Genomic DNA, 9,379 nt, shown 5'->3' with positions numbered 1-9,379 from the left:
GATTAACATTATACTTACCTAAAATATATATGAATACATAGCTTCTCCCAAACTTACCAAAGAAACTCTTTCAGGATGTAGAAAACATAAGTAGTGATACTTCTTCCCCACAGAGTGCCCCTTGACTGTTCTCCACAGATGAGATGGTGGGAGACTGGATAAGCAAAACTGGCACATTTTATCATTCACCTGAATCTATCTGTGTCTACTCTTGATCATTAATGACCAGACTAACAATCTCTATTGAATTCACTTTCAGAATGTGCAACATTTTGTTTATATTGTTTCAAAGGCCTTTTCCCCTTCAGCTTGCTGTTGGAACACAGCAAGAGTCAGTCATTCTATTGGCTCTTTAGGCTGTCAGTGCAAACAGGAAGCCACTTCATATTCTTTGTTCTCTGTTCCCATTGATTTCTTTTCCTATAGCACTATTCTCATTTTGTTCTTGGCACTATTATCTTCTTACCTTAGTTTCATACTTCATCTAACAAACACTTAGGTATGATATTTCAGAAAATTCTTATTCTAGCTTCATATCACAGCAGTATATTTGTGAGGTTGCTGATGGCAATTTTTAAAATATAGGTTTTCCACTTTCTGGTATAATAATGCTTAGCATCTACATACACCAACATCTTATTTTGTATGGTGACTTTCAAGTAAGCAACATCCATAACAAAAATATCCAAAAAAACCCCTCAAACTATTGATTTTATCCACTTGATAAAAACGGAAAAAAATACCCATAAAACTTGTTGTTAGTAATTAGAATTCTTGTCTATTTTATTCGGAATGTATTCTTGTTTTTAAAGGTGGACACAATATCTTTATTTTACATTTATGTGGTGCTGAGAATCGAACCCAGTGCCTCACGCATGCTAGGCGAGCACACTCCCACTTGAGCCACATCCCCAGCCCTGGAATATATTCTTAAACAAACAGAATCCATATAAAAGATGGTCAGCACATGTATCTAGAACATGACCAGAATATCATGTTGAGATATGTTTTGTAGGTCATTGACAAACAAGGGAGATGCTACATGGCAATTTAAATTTTTTTTTGTCTATAACTTAAACATAAGTTAGAGAAGATTGTGGATTTTTCAGTAACTCACATTCAAAATGCTGGAAATATAAAATAGATGAGATGACTAATTTGTAGGATATAAGAAGTCTGGAAGAGAAGAAACTTCAAGAATTCTACTGAAGAGTAATGGAAAAGTTAAGAAGGTGTTTTAAAATACATCTTATTATATTTTAATTATTTCAATTGTGTTAATCCTAAATCCCCCACTATATTGTAATTTCTTTGCATGTCAGAACCATGGACTATTTTTTTTTAGCATGTGGTGGTTCTTGTAATTTGGAGATAAAATTTAATAAATTTTGAATACTAGGATACTGGAAAAATAATATAGACCCCCACTAAACAAAACAAAACAAAAAAACAAAAGAAATGTAAAATATCCATACCTGTGTCCCACTGGAGAACCATATGACAGACTCATCTATAACTTCTCAAGTTATTTGTGTGATTATAACAGCATAATATTTATTAACAACCGTTCTTTATTGGAATCTCCAAAATTAATCTTGTATTTTCCATCTTCACTCAAATCCTGTCTCACACCATGGTAATACTATGTGTCAGAAGATAAATTGGTATAGATTCTGTGTTTAACTTTCAGATGAAATGACAGGACTAGGGAGGTAATAGATAGATTTTCTAAAAGCACGGGCTATGGTGCTAGGTTCCCTGACTTAGGGTCTGGATCTATTAAATATTAGCTGTTTGAACATGAACAACTTAACTGCTCTGAGCCTTTACATGATATATCATAATGGGGCTTATTTTGAGAATAGAATGGGTCAGAACAGCAAAGTGAAGGTCTGGCATCTATTAAATATCAAATAATGGTAAACAATGATTATAGGTGAGGGGAAAGGGGAAAGCTTGAAATCAACAGAATTATCAAAATAAAAACTGGAGACCAAGGTAAAGAGGCAGAGGGAATAGGGATGAGGAAGACTGCAAAGATAAGGAATTTGATGAGATACTTTGTTGAATGGTGGAATCCATAGAATGTGGGGGTCTCCACACCAGAAAGGGGATAAAGGAGAGGAAAGGTGGATGCTTGTGAGCTATGTTCTCTTTATTTTGAGAGAGTGGGAGTGCATTATCATGCCTTTTTAAGACTTGGTAGTTCATTTCTTTTTAGCACTGAATAATGTTATCTTGTCTGGATGTACCACAGATTCTCCTATGGACTGGAATTTTGGTTTCCTCGGGTTTTGATGATGGTGAATACAGCTGCTATTAACATTGGAGTTAAGGCCATATAAAAACCTATACATGGTTTTTATATGGCCTTAACTCTTTTGTGTAAATGTAATACTAATGTACTCTACATTTTAAAAGCAAAGTTATACTTTAAGGATAGGAAATTTATTATAAAAGCTAGGACAATATGAATAGTGAAAGCGGTATTGTTAATGATTATGAAGAGCATTGCAATTTGGGAATATTCCATGCAAATAAAAAATGCATTATCACCCTACTTATAATTTACCTGGTACTCTATACAATTATTAGGACAACTGAATTTCAGTTTCAATGAGAATTCCAGACAATCAATAAATTTCAGAATTGATGAGGACCTTAGATTTTATCAAGTTGAATTAACAAAGTTTACAGGTAATTTACCTAAGCTTATAGAGAAATCTAGGCTCATGTAAGAATAATGACTTGCTCATAGTCACAAAATTCTTTATATAACTTAGGTGATTGACTCCAAGTATTTTTCTACTATAACAATTCTATAAATACTATGAAAGACTAGAATCTTCTCATTAAAAGTCAAAATTTCTTGCTTTTAGATAAGTGACATTCCCATATCAAGGATAAAGTGTAATGTTTTTTTATAAGCAAGTCATAAAGATCACCCCAGAACAGAGTTTGATTGCATATTTCAGCATAAAAATAGGAAAGCTGGGTTGCTATGATAAGGATCCATTCATGGATTAATGAAGCTTACCTTGTGTCATTTGCACATGAAAATTACTCAGTGGTTCAAAAGTCCTATCTAAAAAGTGCAAATAACAGATTCATAGGTTTCCTATAGGGAAACATATATAAATGATATGATATTCTCAAAATATCATAAGCATTTACAAGCTAGGAGTCATTGAGACCTGGAATTCATTTGGAATCAAAGAAGGACATTGAAGCATGAGATACCTAGAGTATGATTGGGTCATTGTGGGCCCTGGTGGTTAGAGTAAGGAATCAAAAATTTTGGTGGGTCTGAATACTGCAATTTTAAGTGGATTAATTGGTGTAGGACTTTTAAAAGAGCATATAGTGGCAGTATAGGATAGAAGATATAAATTAGAGGAGACGATGGAGAGTTCCAGAAATTCCCCAAGTCCTATCATTTGATTTTATGGGAAAAGGTGTGTGTTGTAGAACCATATTTCATGGATTAAAATATGAATCCATTGCTTATTGGCTTCATAATGAAAAAGTTAGTTAGCCATCTTGTATCTTGTTGTCTTCATCATTAAAGTGGTGATAGTAATTGGATTTCCCCTTCAACTTTTTTGAATAAATGAGATAATGTTTGCAGCATGTTTGTATGCTTAAATTATAGTAACTAGAATTGATATATTAGTAATAGTTCATAAATATTAGGTATCATTATTATTACTTTAATACCAGTCTCAGGGCAAGTAATGCACCAGGGACCAGAACTGCTTTCCCAATCTAATGGCCTTCAATGCCACATCATTTCCTTCAGTATTTTTAAAATAAGAACACTGTGCATAAATGAGTTCAAGGGCTGTTTTCCCTTCTCCCCCTCCTCCTCCTCCTCCTCCTCCTCCTCTTCCTCCTCCTCCTCTTCCTCCTTCTCCTTTTTCTTCTTCTTCTTCACTTTTCATGGGTTGCTAAATTGAGTAAGGAAAGACTTTTCTCTGTATTTGCCACGCATCAGCTAAGAGATGCACAAAGTGTAATATTTACTCATGCCTACGATATTCTTTGACAGCAACTAGTAGACAGGACAACTTCCTTGATGTCCAAATTCAAATACCTTGGTATCCATATCATACTGAGAATAATTCCTTCGATAAACTTATAGATTATCATATATAAATGTCAAATGATTAAACTATTGAATTCAAAAAGATGGGGGAAAATGTGGCATTAAAATAATAAAACTAAACAGGAGACAAGGCTTGCAAAGCATGACATGGATTAATTTTTTAAATGCATTGAGATAAATGGAAATTATCAGCAAGAGAAAAGTGGAACCATCTGGAAATAAGGAACTGAGAGACATTAGCTCAGTACAAGAAGGATGCCTAGAGTGAAGAGGGAATGAAGCATGAATATAGAGAATCGGCAGAATAGGAAGAGACAAATTAGAGGAAGGTAAGATAGAAAACATGTATGAGAGCAGTCACAGAGTTTCATAGGAAGATTAAAGCAGTAGGTTGAAACAATTGAGCTTTGGCAACTGGAAAACAGTCTCTGATAATAACAGGCATGACAAGCACGAATCTGGAATGAATATCTGTTCACAGAGTATTTGTGACTCGTTGATGCAGCAATTTCACGAGATTTGAAAAACCATCTGAAAGGAAATTGGGGGTATTGTACACATAGGCTTTTTATGGCTTATCATGATTATTTACTTTTTGCTATAACATCTAAACGTATTCTAAACTATAGCCATGATCTTCCTTCAAAATTCTGTGTAAATTGTTTTATTCTATATAAAAATCACATCAGATCAGAAATGTGTGGAAGGGATGCTTCTCAGCATTCAGTTTTATGTCCCTGAAGCTAATACCACTTCCATGCCAAGTAGATGTTGGAAATTTTCCGTTGACTATTACACAAATTTCAAAAAGCCAAACCATTGAGTCAGAGGATAGTTTATGGCCCATTAACAATACATTTGCTTCTCAGAACTGTAAACACGGCCTTATGGATCTTAATGTAATTGTTTAGGATGAGTGTGTTGGCAAGAACTGTTGGAGTCTGTTAACACAGTCTGGAAAGCAACGTGTTTAAAGCAAATCTGCAAAATGTTACCAACTCATTAAGCTAAGAGCTTTATGGCTCAGTGTTCTAAAGCAATTCTGCGAAACACTCTGAACAAGGCTGTATATCCATTTCTGATTCTGCCATACTTTATGTGTAAATAAAAGGGGCTACTTTCCTTGTTGCATTATGCTGTTTTATCATATTGTTGACTTTTTCAAAACAGTCTTATTTCATTCGGTTACATAACTAAAAGAGTGCAGAAAAACATTTATATATACCCTATGGAACAGATCTGGCTGTATTTAAATGTAGTATAGAAAATGCAAAGGTTCTTTCAAAACTATGTTGCATAGACACAGTATTACTACCACTAGATTTCCACTCTACTGTTTCTCTAAAAAATCACTTGTGATTGAGAGGATTCTGGGTATGATATAGTATATCCTTGTGCTCACTGAAACAACACTTCTATAGCATCCCAATGGATAGACTAAAATTCTATATGCTTATGTGAGGTAGACTTGATTTCATTAAAATGTTTTCAGTGACAAAGGAAAGAAACACAATTCAAACAAAGGAACTAGATCTCAAGACTGAAATATTCAATGGTTTCTCATTTGCAGCTTCAGAGGTTCTAAGGTCTCAAGTTGTGTCACCGTCTCTCCTCCCCTTTGGGCTGTGTATGTGGTGTTTGGGATTGAACTCAGGCTTTCATGTCTCTACCACTGGGCCATAACCTCAGATTTCCCACCATCCCTCAATCCTGTCTTTTTATTTTTTAATTTTCCAGGTGGTTTTGCTCTCAGTTTGCTTTTTCTTTGTAGTACTGCTCAGGCTCCAGGATCACCTCTTAACAGCTCCATAGCACAAAGAAAAATGGTGTTTCTAACAGTTCAAGCCAAAGTTATGGAAAAAAAGTATGTCAGACTGACTTGCAGCACGACTTTGCCTCTGCACCAAATACTGGGCCAGGAAAAGAGGAATACATGGAATGTTCAGGTCAGGTCATACACCCACCTAGTAGGGTCCACTAACTGGGATGATTTGATAATTTAGCTGATATGGTCTAGATTATGTTCATTATTTTACCTCTCTTTATCTTCAACAACAGATTGACACATAATTATTTCTCCCACTTGTCTAGTCAATATTCTCCCTTACAACTTCACCAATACTGCTTTAATCCAAATTGTCTTTAATGCTTTTCCTGGGACAGTAGCTAGAGACATTTCATTGTTCAGTCTTTACCTATCTAAAATTTTGTATATTGTTGCCAATTCAATCAATTTTATATCCACATTTCATTCCTTACCACCCCATACTGACCTATTCTTATTCCTCTTTAAGATCTATGCATTCTTTTTTGTATCTCAAATTGTACCTTTTCCAATTTGAGATCAATATTGTTTTCATCCTATAATTTTCTCTACACTCATCATATAGTCAGTCTTTACATTAGTTCTTTGATGCCTGTGTCCTCTGCTAGATTGAATGGCAAGAAGAATAACCTATTCATCTTTATATTTGCAAAAGTACTGAGCATAACATCTTATCTCATATTAGCTTTCAATAAATGTTAGGCAAAAATAATTACTGAAATGCTGAATAATCCAATATAAACAGTAATTGATTTAAGAATGTAATCTTGGCCAGAGTACTCAAGGAAAGACAAATAGATCACTATATAAGATTTCATAACTCTAAGTAGGAGCCAGAGGTCAGCATCGGTATCTAGTCCACATTAGGAGACAACTCTTCATGGACATCTTGCATTTCTGGATATTTTATAAGTGTGACACTGCTTGTATTTATTCTGATCTATTTTTTGAAAGGTTGTTTCAATGAATATATAGTCTTATAAGACAGAAAAATGCTGCCCTCTTGAGCAAAATATATGAATCCTTATGGTATATTATAAATGGTTCCAGTTTCCTAAGCTTAGGGATTTTCTTCTGCACTGCATATCAGAGTATCAACTGACTTGATCCTCTTTACAATATCCTCAGGGACTTGGGACTTAAGCAACTAATATGAGGAAATGCTGACACTTTGGCTACTACTATTGTTGAGAGTAACAAAGCCTTTGTTTCTGACTCAGGTGTCTCTTATGCCTTCAGCTATTAATCATGAAACTGTGGAGGGTTAACTTATGAACCTAAAAGTATGGTAAAATTTCAGAATCTTCACAGATCTTAATAGTTTATGCCATAAATAGGCTTTAGAAGTATATATGTACTTACAGGGCTTTGGCTTTTACAGTGGTATATTTCATGTCAAGTTAAAACTGGTAAGATTCAAATCTTGGTCTTGTATGATCCTACCTGTTACTTTAGTTATCTAGGATTGATGTAATATTTTGCCTATAAAATCTGTATAGTAAGAATTAATAAATTGACCCAAAATAGCTACATTAATTGATTAATTATTATGTGATAAGTTCATTAAATTAATGTGTTCATTTTATCAGTAATTAACATCAACATGTACACTGTAATATAAAGAAAAAAACTCTGGGTCTGTTTCCTGAATTGTCATGCTTACGTTACTTCATACTTAATTAGGTTTTTATTTCTAGAAGTATGTTATCTTTTGATCCTTTATGCTTCCTTCTGTATCCACTGCTTTTACCATAATCTTCACCCCAATTAACGATATAATCTAAATCCTCTCCTTTCTTCCTGCTTTATGATATCGCCACCATTGGCTTTATGTACTGAACAAAGAGTGAGTTTTCAAAATGGAAATCTGAAGAAATAACTTTCTAAGAAAATATATCATTGATTCCCATTGGTCTCTCAATAAAGCCCATACTCCTAAACTACAGCTGCATTTAACAGAGACCCCAAATGACAATGGATTATATAAAACAGAATGGTATCACTTTCTTAGATACCATTTTGATAGACTATGAATATAGATATGGTGCTCTGCCCACAAATGTTATTGAGAGAACTAGGTTCTTCATGCCTCATTACTTCACCATCCCTAACACTTGTCTCTCATTGAAAATGTGCATGGGGCATTATACCATGATTGTATTACACAAAGCAGGATGGAGGAAAGAGATAAAGGGATGGATGTACCTTTCTTGTAAATGCATATCTAGAAAGTTTTCCAGATCTCTTCTGTTAATGTTCTATTGGTCATAAATTAATCATATGGTCACACTTAGCTGCAAAGGAGTCTTTGAAAAAAGACTTCTTTCTGGTATCCCATATGCCCAGCTGAAAACTGGAGTTTAATTCTTACAGAAGAAAAGGAGAATGGGTGGTAGGTAACAATAGCAGCATCAGCCACCCTTTACTAGCAGGGCCATTCATGAATTGGCTCCTGCTTTGTTCTCTAGCTCCATCAGATAATACCACCCCACTGTGGAAACATTATCAGAACACATCTTACATTGTAAGGTTGTTATTTTTTATTCATTAGTGTTTAAGTTTGACTTCTTCAACTAGATTGTGAGCTTCTTAATAATAATATTTTACTTAAACACTTAAATTCCAATATCAAATAAAACGTTTGCATATAATAGTTGTAGAAAAGTTACTGAATGCCGGATGTGGTGACACATTCCTGTAATCCCAGCAGCTTGGGAGGCTGAGAAAGGAGTTCAAAGTCAGCCTGCCTCTAAATAAAATACAAGAAAGGACTGGGGATGTGGCTCAGTGGGTCAAGTGCCTCTGAGTTCAATCCCAGTACAGAAAAAAAAAGTTACTGAATGGAAATACTATATTTGTTAACATTAATATCCATCTTTTATGTATGAAATAGGTAATTTCAGAATTAGTTCAGTTGTATGTTTTCAGATCAGCTAGTTTTCCTTTGTCTTCCTATTCTCCATGAAAATAAAGTGTGGAAGGTTTTTGAGATCCCTTCCATTCCTGAATTTCTGAGATTGTATAAAATATAACCGTGTGAAAATTTAGTTAGAAAAGCAATAATAGTTTTTATTACTGAGTTCTTCCCAAGGGGCTGGACACATCTGTTTCTCTGGCCTTTTAACCAGTTTTATTTTTTAATTAACAGTTTTATACTCTCCTTCAAACTTAATCCTCTTCACTTTATTTATGGAAGCAGGAAATATATTAATATAAAAAAGACTTTCATAGCGACCACTCTTAACTGGATGATGATACAAAGGGCTTTTTCTAATCTTTGCTGAGAAATTATGCTCTCAGAATTAATCCTTTAAATATTCTTACAAACAATCATTGAGTTATAACTATAAAAATGGCTATACAACTTTAAAAATAAATGCTTGAGTATAAGATCTCATTCAAAATGGTAGTGGTGCAGGGAGGGACCCTTAAACACAAGAGAAATTATA

The sequence above is a fragment of the Marmota monax genome, unplaced genomic scaffold (assembly GCF_021218885.2).
Source record: "Marmota monax isolate L192 unplaced genomic scaffold, Marmota_monax_Labrador192_F-V1.1 WCK01_AAM20220418_F8-fsc00018, whole genome shotgun sequence".
NCBI lineage: Eukaryota > Metazoa > Chordata > Mammalia > Rodentia > Sciuridae > Marmota > Marmota monax.
Note: the sequence above shows the minus strand (reverse complement) of the source record.